The sequence below is a fragment of the Dendrobates tinctorius genome, unplaced genomic scaffold (genome assembly GCF_039654945.1).
Source record: "Dendrobates tinctorius isolate UK_male_01 unplaced genomic scaffold, ASM3965494v1 ptg000046l, whole genome shotgun sequence".
NCBI lineage: Eukaryota > Metazoa > Chordata > Amphibia > Anura > Dendrobatidae > Dendrobates > Dendrobates tinctorius.
The window spans coordinates 7,365,074-7,377,868 of record NW_027361714.1 but is presented as its reverse complement, the minus strand read 5'-3'; positions in this window follow the sequence as shown (position 1 = coordinate 7,377,868).

Sequence of the window (12,795 nt, the reverse complement as noted above, 5' to 3'; positions counted from 1 at the left end):
AAAATCCTTTCCCTGCTCCCTCCATTACCCACCAGCTGTCCTTGTCCTCAGAAAAAGTATCTCCACGCTTGTCTACCACATTTTAAAGATTTTTGTTGTGTTTTGGAGATATTTTTTTACAAAAATCCTGTCATATACCAGCTGAATGGTGGAAAGATACAAAATAGTCCCTACCCTGTGCCTAATCTGACAGAATTTCTCTCGTTGCATAATTAAAAGACATTGACTTTTTTTGTGGAATCTCCTCTTGTCTGTTTTAGACCCTTTGGAAGTCCCAGGGTGTTCTAATTTAGCTATATTCCCCTGCATTGTGCGAGGCTGTGGGAGCTATAACGGCTGCGGAGGGATCTCTTTCATCTCAACGTCCTATCTCAAGTACGCCATTTTCCTGTCATAACAGATCTGTGAGGCGGAAGGACACAAAATAGTCCGTGATTTGTGCCTATTTCTATGTTACATCCGCTCCCCACCGCTCCTGTGCGGCTCCACTGGGGTGATCTGCCTTTCTTCAGCGGTGCCGTGTATCAGCTGCCAGCTCCCCTGTTGCATATTTTATGAGCGGGGACTGACGTCACTGAGCCCAGTGTGAAGACTAGCCGCCTGTCACGGCTGCATTTAAAGTCACAGGGAGCGCATCTAAATCGCCGCGCAGTTAATAAAGGATTTTACTGTATGCATCATACAATTTTAAAAGTGCCATCTGATTCTGTGGCGTATCTCATTCCTCACGGTCCCTTTTATAAAAAGGCATAGGAAGACACAAGAATTTTCTATATTTTTAACGTTTATTCAGTATAAACATCACCAATAATATAAATTCTCTCTAATATAATCCCTGCGAGGCAGGATTAAAAAAAGGGCACAAGATGAGTCACAAGTAGTGTTGAGCGATACCACCCGATACTGAAAAATATCTGATCGGAATGGATCGGCCGATCTAAAAAAAGTATCGGGTATCGCCGATTCCGATCCCGGAAGTCCCATTCAAGTCAATGGAACTGAAATATCGGAATTAAAAAACCCACTTTCTTTCCCTGTAGGTTAATTCTACATGAAGAAACACAACTAATAATAATGTAGAATGTATTGTGGGAGGTGTAGAAGACATTAAAGCCATAGAGTTTTAGCCCAATCAAATGGAATAGCAGGAATTAATTTTTTTTTTTAAAGGCGTTTGGAGTTACAAAGATATTTACTATGTTAACCTCTTTTATATTTTGTCAGATATGTATGTTTCACTACTTCCATGCTCTTCACCTTCTTTTTTTACATCGCCCACACTTTCTCCTTCATCATCCTCAGCAGCATCTTTTTCATCAACTTCTTCTTCACCTTATTCATCTTCTTCTTCTTCTTCTTCTTCTTCTTCTTCTTCTTCTTCTTCTTCTTCTTCTTCTTCTTCTTCACCTTCTTCCTATTTAATTTTTATTTTACATTCTTCATATTCTTCTTATTCAACTATTATTCTTCTTCATATTCAACTTCTTCAGCTTCTTCCTATTCTTCTTCATCATATTCTTATTTGTGTCAGGCATTCCTGTAGTTGTTATCTATAAAAGTTTGAAGATTACATCTTCCGTTCAGCCTATGACAACAGATTTACAACAAGATTTGTCCGCGTTCAGTTTGGCCTGCAGCAGCAGGCCTTTTCCAGGGGCACCACGAGGAGGAACGGACTCACCCCCATACACTGCTTAGTCTTCTAAATTAGATAATATCATTTGCTCTGATTTTTAGTCTTATGCTTAATGTTCTTCTGCTTTTGGTTTTTATGCTTCTTGGTCTTCCGTCTCTTGTTGTTCTGCATCTTGGTGGTTGTCTTCCTGTTCTTTGTCCTCTTGGTCATCTTCTTCACGGTCATCTTTTAGGTATTCTTCTGTGTGGTCTTCAGGGTCGTCGTCTTCAGGGACATTGTCAGGGAGATCCAGAGTGAGAATCAAAAACCATTTCCACAAGCTTGAACTTGGAAAAGTAGCAGAAGGTACAAGAAGGCTGAGGAACTGCCGAGAACCAGCTGAAGGTACTGGATCCTGGAGGGGCAGCAGAATGAACAAGAGCCAATGGCACAACCGTGGACCAGCTGACGTTGCTGGAACACAGTTACTAAGCAGGAGGTACCTGTGCTCCAAAGCACTACCAAGGACCAGCAGACGTTGCTGGAACTCGGATACCAAGAAGGAGGCACCTAGGCAAAAGGCACTGCCGAGAACCAGCTGATGGTACTGGAACCCGGAGGGGCAGCAGAATGAACAAGAGCCAATGGCACAACCGTGGACCAGCTGACGGTGCTGGAACACGGTTACTAAGCAGGAGGTACCTGTGCTCCAAAGCACTACCAAGGACCAGCAGACGTTGCTGGAACTCGGATACCAAGAAGGAGGCACCTAGGCCAAAGGCACTGCTGAGAACCAGCTGACGGTGCTGGAACCCGGATGGGTAGCAGAAGGAACAAGAGCCAATGGCACAACCGTGGACCAGCTGATGGTGCTGGAACCCAGATGGGTAGCAGAAGGTACCCATGATCAACAAAGTTGCAAGGCCACGAGCAGGACGCAGTTTCCGAAACCCACAGTCCAACAGGGGGTGCTTGTCCTATTGGCACTACGAAACCAGCCTTTATTACCAGAACCCGCAGCCCACATAGGAAGCACCAAAACTGCAGGCACCATAGACTCGGCTTATCCGACCGCAACACGACAGGACAACGTATCGGTGGCAAAGTGACGTTGACACTACCCGGAAACAGCAGGCGGGCTGGAACCAGGCTGGGCAGGAGGGAGTACCGTGCCAAAAACACTGCCGAGAACCAGCTGACGGCGCTGGAACCCGGATGGGTAGCAGAAGCTACAATACTCTATGGCACTACCGAGAACCAGCTGACTGTGCTGGAACCCAGAGTGGCAGCAGAAGGAACAAGAGCCAATGGCACAACCGTGGACCAGCTGACGGTGCTGGAACACGGTTTCTAAGCAGGAGGTACCTGTGCTAAAAAGCACTACCAAGGACCAGCAGACGTTGCTGGAACTCGGATACCGAGAAGGAGACACCTAGGCCAAAGGCTCTGCCGAGAACCAGCTGACGGTGCTGGAACCCGGATGGGTAGCAGAAGGTACCCATGATCAATAAAGTTGCAAGGCCGCGAGCAGGACTCAGTTTCCGAAACCCACAGTCCAACAGGGGGTGCTTGTCCTATTGGCACTACGGAACCAGCCTTTAGTACCAGAACCCGCAGCCCACATAGGAATCACCGAAACTGCAGGCACCATAGACTCGGCAAACCCGACCGCAACACGACAGGACAACGTATCGGTGGCAAAGTGACGTTGACACTACCCAGAAACAGCAGGTGTGCTGGAACCAGGCTGGGCAGGAGGGAGTACCCGTGCCAAAGACACTGCCGAGAATCAGCTGACGGTGCTGGAACCCGGCTGGGCAGGAGGGAGTACCCGTGCCAAAGACACTGCCGAGAACCAGCTGATGGTGCTGGAACCTGGATGGGTAGCAGAAGGTACCCATAATCAACAAAGTTGCAAGGCCGCGAGCAGGACGCAGTTACCGAATCCCACAGTCCAACAGGGGGTGCTTGTCCTATTGGCACTACGGAACCAGCCTTTAGTACCAGAACCCGCAGCCCACATAGGAAGCACCAAAACTGCAGGCACCATAGACTCGGCTAACCCGCAACATGACAGGACACTGTATCGGTGGCAAAGTGACGTTGACAGTACCCGGAAACAGCAGGCGGGCTGGAAGCAGGCTGGGCAGGAGGGAGTACCCGTGCCAAAGACACTTCTGAGCTGCAACTGGCGATATTGGAGCCCAGGGGTCAATCATGCAGCAGGCTGAGACCTACTTGGAGCGAGTTTTATATTGGTTGTACACAACTACTCATTTTAACCGGGCTCCACTTAGGCCTCTGGCTCTACTGTCTCTAGTATTTCCCCTGGCCTCCAACCCCGCCAGTCGCTGCTCTGAAGTGGTGTGTGCACAATCCACACTTGTTCCTGTGTGACTGGGGCTCATTTACGTCAGTGGATCCACTGATGTTTGTCCGGCAAGGTCTCCTGCTCTGTCCACATTCCCACTACTAGTAATGGGAATGGGGATAGAGCGGGAGACATTGCTGGACACACATCAGCATCAGTGGATCAACTGACGTGCCTGAGCCACAGTATCACAGGAACAAGAGTGGATTGTGCAGACGCCACTTCAGAGCAGCGACTGGCGGGGTTGGAGGCCAGGGGAAATACTAGAGACAGTAGAGCCAGAGGCCTAAGTGGAGCACGGTTAAAAATCAGTAGTAGTGTGACTGTGTAGGCAGCAGGAGACTTTGCCATCCACACAGCAGGGGAACAGCTGGCGTTACTGAACCCCACAGACACCGGAGCGAGTGTTTCAATCTGTGCGGACGGCACTTCCAGGCTACAACTGGCTGTGTTGTAGCCCAGGATCAATGCTCCGAGCAGGCTGAGGCCTACTTGGAGCGAGGAGAAAATACGATGTAGTGTGAGTTTGGAGGCAGCAGGAGACTTTGCCATCCACAAAGCAGGGGAACAGCTGGCGTCACTGAACCCCACAGACACCGGAGCGAGTGTTTCAATCTGTGCGGACGGCACTTCCAGGCTACAACTGGCTGTGTTGTAGCCCAGGATCAATGCTCCGAGCAGGCTGAGGCCTACTTGGAGCGAGGAGAAAATACGATGTAGTGTGAGTTTGGAGGCAGCAGGAGACTTTGCCATCCACACAGCAGGGGAACAGCTGGCGTTACTGAGCCCCACAGACACCGAAGCGAGTGTTTCAATCTGTGCAGACGGCACTTCCAGGCTACAACTGGCTGTGTTGTAGCCCAGGATCAATGCTCCGAGCAGGCTGAGGCCTACTTGGAGCGAGGAGAAAATACGATGTAGTGTGAGTTTGGAGGCAGCAGGAGACTTTGCCATCCACACAGCAGGAGAACAGCTGGCATTACTGAACCCCACAGACACCGGAGTGAGTGTTTCAATCTGTGCCGTCGGCACTTCCAGGCTACAACTGGCTGTGTTGTAGCCCAGGATCAATGCTCCGAGCAGGCTGAGGCCTACTTGGAGCGAGGAGAAAATATGATGTAGTGTGAGTTTGGAGGCAGCAGGAGACTTTGTCATCCACACAGCTGTGGAACAGCTGGCGTTACTGAACCCCACAGACACCGGAGCGAGTGTTTCAATCTGTGCGGACGGCACTTCCAGGCTACAACTGGCTGTGTTGTAGCCCAGGATCAATGCTCCGAGCAGGCTGAGGCCTACTTGGAGCGAGGAGAAAATACGATGTAGTGTGAGTTTGGAGGCAGCAGGAGACTTTGCCATCCACACAGCAGGGGAACAGCTGGCGTTACTGAACCCCACAGACACCGGAGCGAGTGTTTCAATCTGTGCGGATGGCACTTCCAGGCTACAACTGGCTGTGTTGTAGCCCAGGATCAATGCTCCGAGCAGGCTGTGGCCTACTTGGAGTGAGGAGAAAATACGATGTAGTGTGAGTTTGGAGGCAGCAGGAGACTTTGCCATCCACACAGCAGGGGAACAGCTGGCATTACTGAACCCCACAGACACCGGAGCGAGTGTTTCAATCTGTGCCGTCGGCACTTCCAGGCTGCAACTGGCTGTGTTGTAGCCCAGGATCAATGCTCCGAGCAGGCTGAGGCCTACTTGGAGCGAGGAGAAAATATGATGTAGTGTGAGTTTGGAGGCAGCAGGAGACTTTGTCATCCACACAGCTGTGGAACAGCTGGCGTTACTGAACCCCACAGACACCGGAGCGAGTGTTTCAATCTGTGCGGACGGCACTTCCAGGCTACAACTGGCTGTGTTGTAGCCCAGGATCAATGCTCCGAGCAGGCTGAGGCCTACTTGGAGCGAGGAGAAAATACGATGTAGTGTGAGTTTGGAGGCAGCAGGAGACTTTGCCATCCACACAGCAGGGGAACAGCTGGCGTTGCTGAACCCCACAGACACTGGAGCGAGTGTTTCAATCTGTGCGGATGGCACTTCCAGGCTACAACTGGCTGTGTTGTAGCCCAGGATCAATGCTCCGAGCAGGCTGTGGCCTACTTGGAGTGAGGAGAAAATACGATGTAGTGTGAGTTTGGAGGCAGCAGGAGACTTTGCCATCCACACAGCAGGGGAACAGCTGGCATTACTGAACCCCACAGACACCGGAGCGAGTGTTTCAATCTGTGCGGACGGCACTTCCAGGCTACAACTGGCTATGTTGTAGCACAGGATCAATGCTCCGAGCAGGCTGAGGCCTACTTGGAGCGAGGAGAAAATACGATGTAGTGTGAGTTTGGAGGCAGCACTAGACTTTGCCGCCTACACAGCAGGGGAACAGCTGGCATTACTGAACCCCACTAACACAGGAGCTAGTGTGTTTCTCTGCGAAGACGGCACTTCTGAACACCAACTGGCGTTGTTGGAGCCCAGGATGAGGCATGGAGCAGGCTGAGGCCTGATGGTGTTGGCATGTGGATGGAGTAGGAGACTTTGCTGTCTACACAGCAGGGGAACAGCTGGCATTACTGAACCCCACTAACTCAGGAGCTAGTGTGTTTCTCTGCGAAGACGGCACTTCTGAACACCAACTGGTGTTGTTGGAGCCCAGGATGAGGCATGAAGCAGGCTGAGGCCTGATAGTGTTGGCATGTGGATGGAGCAGGAGACTTTGCCGTCTACACAGCAGGGGAACAGCTGGCATTACTGAACCCCACTAAGACAGGAGCTAGTGTGTGTTTCTCTGCGAAGACGGCACTTCTGAACACCAACTGGCATTGTTGGAGCCCAGGATGAGGCATGGAGCAGGCTCAGGCCTGATGTTGTTTGCATGTGGAGGCAGCACTAGACTTTGCCGTCTACACAGCAGGGGAACAGCTGGCATTATTGAACCCCACAGACGCAGTAGCGAGTGTGTTTTTCTCTGCGAAGACGGCACTTCTGAACACCCACTGTCATTGTTGGAGCCCAGGATGAGGCATGGAGCAGGCTCAGGCCTGATGTTGTTGGCATGTGGAGGCAGCACTAGACTTTGCCGTCTACACAGCAGGGGAACAGCTGGCATTATTGAACCCCACAGACACAGTAGCGAGTGTGTTTCTCTGCGAAGACGGCACTTCTGAACACCAACTGGTGTTGTTGGAGCCCAGGATGAGGCATGGAGCAGGCTGAGGCCTGATAGTGTTGGCATGTGGATGGAGCAGGAGACTTTGCCGTCTACACAGCAGGGGAACAGCTGGCATTACTGAGCCCCACTAAGACAGGAGCTAGTGTGTGTTTCTCTGCGAAGACGGCACTTCTGAACACCAACTGGCATTGTTGGAGCCCAGGATGAGGCATGGAGCAGGCTCAGGCCTGATGTTGTTTGCATGTGGAGGCAGCACTAGACTTTGCCGTCTACACAGCAGGGGAACAGCTGGCATTATTGAACCCCACAGACACAGTAGCGAGTGTGTTTTTCTCTGCGAAGACGGCACTTCTGAACACCAACTGGCATTGTTGGATCCCAGGATGAGGCATGGAGCAGGCTCAGGCCTGATGTTGTTGGCATGTGGAGGCAGCACTAGACTTTGCTGTCTACACAGCAGGGGAACAGCTGGCATTATTGAACCCCACAGACACAGTAGCGAGTGTGTTTTTCTCTGCGAAGACGGCACTTCTGAACACCAACTGGCGTTGTTGGAGCCCAGGATGAGGCATGGAGCAGGCTGAGGCCAACTTGCAGCACGTTTTATAGAGGTTGTAGACTACTACTGATTGTAACTGTGCTCCACTTAGGCCTCAGGCTCCACTGTCTCTAGTATTTCCCCTGGCCTCCAACCCCGCCAGTGACAGCTCTGAAGTGACGTCAGCACAATCCACACTTGTTCCTGTGTTACTTGGGCTCAGTCCCGTCAGTTGATCCCCTGATGTGTGTCCGGCAAGGTCTCCTGCTCTGTCCTCATTCACACTACTAATAATGGGAATGTGGACGCAGTTTACGCTCCCGGTTCAACGTTGGTATGAGGGTTTGCAAGTTGTCCTGGTAGCGAGGATCTAGGAGAGTGTACACCCAATAATCAGCCGTGTAGAGAATGTGGGCGATGCGGCGGTCGTTTCTCAGGCACTGCAGCATGAAGTCAACCTTGTGCTGCAGACTCCCAACTGCCAAAGAACCGCTGTCCCCTGCTTGAGGCGTGATCTCTGCCTGCTCTGCATCACCCCACCCTCGCTGTACATACTGACTAGAGCCTTGTGTACCTCCCTCCTCTGGAGAGATGTCTTCCTCCTCCATCGACTCCTCCTCATCCTCCTCACAAAGTGTCCCCTGCCTACGCCTTTGTGAGAAAGCACGTAGCGCAGACTGTCCAGAAGCAGATGGCATCTGGGACTCCTCATCCTCCACCTCTTCCAAAACCTCATCCCTTAGTGCTTGCAGTGTTTTTTGAAGCAGGCAGATAAGGGGGACAGCCATGCTGACTAGTGCATCATCTGCACTCGCCATCCACGTGGAATCATCGAAGGCACGCAAAACGAGGCAGATGTCCTTCATAGAGGCCCACTCAGTGGTGCTGAAGTGTGACCGGCGCACATTGCGACTTGTTTGCGCCTGATGCAGCTGGTACTCCATGACTGCTGCCTGCTGCTCACACAACCGCTCCAACATATGTAACGTTGAATTCCACCTGGTGGGTAGGTCACATATGATGCGATGTTCCGGAAGGCGTAATCGGCGCTGCAGAGCAGCAAGGCGCGACCTTGCCGTGCTGGAACGCCGCAAGTGAGCGCACTCTATGCGGACCTTGTGCAGCAGTACATCAAGATCCGGATAGTCCCTCAGAAAGCTCTGCACGACCAAGTTGAGCACATGTGCCAGACATGGGATCTGAGTGAGGTTGCCTAGGCCAAGAGCTGCCACCAGATTTCGGCCATTGTCACACACTACCAAGCCCGGCTGGAGATTCGCTGGCACAAACCACATGTCGCTCTCCTGCTTGGTGTCATTCCAGAGCTCCTGCGCTGTGTGGCTTTGTTTCCCCAAAGAAATTAATTTCAGTACGGCCTGTTGACGTTTGGCCACGGCTGTGCTCATATCGGTCGTAACAGGCTCCTGCTGCGCTGTTTCAGAGTAACTTGAGTAGGAGGAGGAGTCAATGTGTACAGACTGGATTCCTGCAATCCGTGGAGTTGGCAGAACACGTAGAGCGCCACTCTCCAGATCTGTACCCGGCTCCACAACATTGACCCAATGGGCAGTGAGGGAAAGGTATCGTCCCTGTCCATGGTTACTGGTCCACGCATCAGTGGTCAGGTGGACCTTGCTACTGACGGCGTTTAGTAGCGCATGTTTTATGTTTGCCTCCACATGTTTCTAAGAATAAACAGAGGGAAAGGATACAAACTCACGATATATTTATATATAATAATCTTGTAAATATATATTATGGTATAAATAAGTCTCAAAGGTGTGGTTGAACCAATCCCCCAAACAAAGGATGGCAGACCATCCGGTATCACTGAAAAAATAACTCAAAGGTGGATGGGAATGAGAAATCCCACAGGGTAGAAAAGATGCAACATAAAATGATAATAATAAAATAATAACAATAATAATAATAATAATAATAATAATAATAAATAACACAATTTTTAAATATGAAAATGCCTTTATTAAAATATTGGCACAACAATTAAGTGCATTAAAAATATATGTATATAATAATAAAATATACAACCACGTTAGCAATGTGTTTATGGATAATGGAAAAACCAATCCATAACAAAAAAGGCTTAATTAATAAACCAGGTAAAAAATGTAGTGACACAAAAATTATTACATAAAAAGAAAAATAAATATATATAATAAATGTACCCAAAGTGCAAAGGTGCAGCTGTGCAAAGAATACAAATCGCACTGAGGCGTGTGCAACAAAGTACAAAGTGTAAAATACCTGTTAGCCAATTGACGCTGTGTGGGTTGTATAAGAACGCGCCCTGACGCGCGTTTCGGAAATAAATCTCCTTCGTCAGGGGGATAAATACTTTAATTTTTCTTTTTATGTAATAATTTTTGTGTCACTACATTTTTTACCTGGTTTATTAATTAAGCCTTTTTTGTTATGGATTGGTTTTTCTATTATCCATAAACACATTGCTAACGTGGTTGTATATTTTATTATTATATACATATATTTTTAATGCACTTAATTGTTGTGCCAATATTTTAATAAAGGCATTTTCATATTTAAAAATTGTGTTATTTATTATTATTATTATTATTGTTATTATTATTATTGTTATTATTTTATTATTATCATTTTATGTTGCATCTTTTCTACCCTGTGGGATTTCTCATTCCCATCCATCTTTGAGTTATTTTTTCTCCACATGTTTCTGCAGGGCAGGGACGGCTCGCCTGCTGAAATAAAAGCGGCTGGGCACGGTGTATTGTGGGACTGCCAATGCCATGAAGTCCCGGAAGGTGTCAGTCTCCACCAACCTGAATAAGAGCATTTCAAGTGCCAGTAGTTTGGCAATGCCAGCATTCAGAGCCTGTGTTCGGGGATGGTTTGCCGAGTATGGCCGCCTTTTCTCCAATGCCTGTGCTACCGATGGCTGTCGAGTGGCCTGGGAGTGTGAGGATGACTTGGAGCGTGGTGCTGTGGGTGGAATGTCACAGGGTCTCCGGACAACAGTGCCAGAGGTTCTTCCTTGGCGATCCTGTGAGGAAGCCGAACCAGCTGTGTGTGAGCTGGAGGAAGAGGCCCCAACACGAGCTGAAGAGGTGGTAGGTGGTGCTGTAGGTTGGCCTACGTCTTCAGTGTGTCTGTGTAACTCCACCTCGTGCTTGGTCCGCATATGATTCCACAAATTAATGGTATTGAGGTTGCTGACATTTTCCCCTCTTTTCACTCTCTGATGACACAGCTTGCATTTGACAAAGCAAATGTCATCTGCAACTGTGTCAAAAAAGGACCAGGCACTGCAAGTCTTAGGAGCGCCCGTTTTGCCTTTTGAAAGTGGAATGCTCCTAATGGGTGCCGAAGTGGAGGCTACAGGCAACCAAGTCTGCCCCCTCCCTCTCCCTCCGGTTTTGGCCGTTCGGGGAATCTCTTCCTCAGAGCTGCTCCCACCACCTTCCTGTTCCTCACGCCATGACGGGTCAAGGACCTCATCTACACTCCCCTCTTCAAACACCTGCTTCTCCTGGGTTGTCTCGCCAGCACCTTATGCAACAGAAAGTGGCACCTGTGTCTCGTCATCATCTGATGCGTACTGAGGTGTGCTGACCATAGGCACTGGCCCACCCGCCTCTTCAGATTCAGAGGGACAAAGAAGCTGCGCATCACTGCATAGTCCCTCTTCTTCACATTCTGGAATGCTGCTTGGATGGACCCCTCTTTCCAAACCAACAGATTCTGAGAACAGAAGTAGAGACTGTGATGGCTCCTGTCCAGGGCTCTCTGACTGCCTGGGCACTTTGGCAGGTGGTGAACAGACAGATGGTTGCTCTTCGGTGCTCTGGCCCTGAGAGGATGTGGAAGTAATTGAAGTCGATGCGTTAGCTGCCATCCATCCGACAACGGCTTCAATTTGTTTCTCCCGCAGCAGTGGGGTACGGTGAGGTCCTACAAAGCTGCGCATAATGGACTGTTGCCTGCTAAAACTGGGGGATGCTGACTCACTGGTGCCAACAGCAGGCACAGAATCCCCACGTCCTCTCCCTGCAGAATCCCCATGTCCTCTCCCTGCTGAAACTCCACGGCCACGGCCACGTGCCTTACTCCCTGCCTTCTTCATCTTGCTAGACTGAGAAAGATAGGCAGAAAAGTACAAAGGGGGCCTTAGTGTGCTTATTCCTGAACAGCTGGTTACAGGTATAAGAAACACTAATTTTATGGTGTGTGTGTCGATTACACTTTAATGGGAGCTAATGTGGCCTACACAACTTTCAAATGTAGTGTTTGGTGAACTTTGTTGTTATTTTTTTGGGGAAAAAAACTAAAAGGATGTGACCAAAGATTTGAAAGTGAGAGTATCACCAACTTTCTGGAGCTATTACAATGCAGGCATGTAACCTATAATGCAAAAGATGAGGCTCCAAAAAAATTGGGTAATACTAATCTGGCTGCAGCTGAAGGGCACAAGCCAGAAAAAATGCTCCTCTATCTACTCCTATATAGTGTTTGCAACCAACCAATGTAGATGGATATGGATGGATGCACACTAATAGGAGAAGAAAAAATGAGCTGCAATTAAAGAAAAATATGTGTGAGGCAGTGACGCACGCTGAGCGGCCTACAACCAGACGTAGCTGCAGGACACACTACTCAGCGTGAGCTGCACTCACACACAGTCAGAGACCTCTCAGACAGCCTAGAACAGTGCAGCTAAGTGGGCACTAGCACTAAAAGGCTGCAGAAAGGCTCTGCTGTCTACTACTAGTGTTTGCAACCAACGTATATGGATACGGATGGAAGCACACTAGATAGAATTTAAGAAAAATGAGCAGCTCAAAAAGAAAAATATGTATGAGGCAGCAGTGATGCACGCTGGGCGTCCTACAACCAGACGTGGCTGAAGGACCCACTCCACAGCGTGAGCTGCACTCACACAGCCCTTGCAGACAGCTGTGAACACTGCTGCTAGGGAAAAGCAAGCTACAGTGGTGGTTTATGTAGCCTGGGTTAAGCACTATATGTTTTGTGGAATCGCTATTTCTAACTGTCCCTCACAGTCTTCAACAGCAGCCTGTCCCTAACTGAATTCACAGCAGAGTGACCAGAAATGG